The following is a 750-nucleotide window of genomic DNA, read 5'->3' as shown; positions in this document are numbered from 1 at the left end:
TTTGTTGCTGACATATACATCATACTTAATATAATCTAGAAAGTCATTGATTTTTAAAGGTAGTATTCATATTTTGAAACTAGTTATAGTTATTTATTGTACATTATTTATTGCTTAAATATACCACAGTTTATCCATTCTAATATTAATGTCTGATTAGATTGTTTTCCATTTTTTGGCTACTACAAATAATATTACTCTGAGCATAATTTTGCACATCTTTGCACAGAAATACACATTTCTGTTGGTTATTTCAGATGAAATTGAATCTTCAGATTAAAATAGATGTTACTAAACAATTTTGCAAAGGGGCTATACCAATTTACTCCCCCACCAGCAATGTAGGAAAGTTCCATTTGTTCTTTATACTGTCTTCCAAACTTTGCACAGTGGCAGTATCATAGCCAGTCCAGTTTATCTGAGGCAAAATTATTGCTAATTGAAATCTGTATTGTCTTTTGAACATTGATATCAGATATAACTTCTTTCACTTTATGGCTTGCATTTGTTTTCCTTTTGATAAATAGAAAATGTGAATTTTAATATTGTATAACATCAATCTTATACTTCATGGTTAGTAACTTTTGTCTGTGCTATGTCAGAAATCTCCACCTCTCAAAGTTCAGAAAGATAAACCCTTACGTTGTCTTTTAGAAATTGCATTGTCTTACCTTTTACATTTAGAGCTTAAAAATCTGTAATTTATTTTTGACCATGATGTGAGCTAGGGAAGAATCCAAGTTTGCTTCT

The 750-nt window shown here is 29.7% G+C and overlaps 1 non-coding gene across 1 annotated transcript; it reads left to right on the top strand.

Moving 5' to 3' along the window:
• Positions 1–378: 378 nt before the first annotated feature.
• LOC136171339 (U4 spliceosomal RNA) lies at positions 379–513 on the top strand. The gene has a single exon (XR_010663864.1). It is a non-coding gene; the product is annotated as a U4 spliceosomal RNA (small nuclear RNA).
• The last annotated feature ends 237 nt before the right edge of the window (positions 514–750 follow it).

The sequence above is a fragment of the Muntiacus reevesi genome, chromosome 6 (assembly GCF_963930625.1).
Source record: "Muntiacus reevesi chromosome 6, mMunRee1.1, whole genome shotgun sequence".
Classification (NCBI taxonomy): Eukaryota; Metazoa; Chordata; class Mammalia; order Artiodactyla; family Cervidae; genus Muntiacus; species Muntiacus reevesi.
Note: the sequence above shows the minus strand (reverse complement) of the source record. Positions and strands in the feature narration are given on the sequence as shown.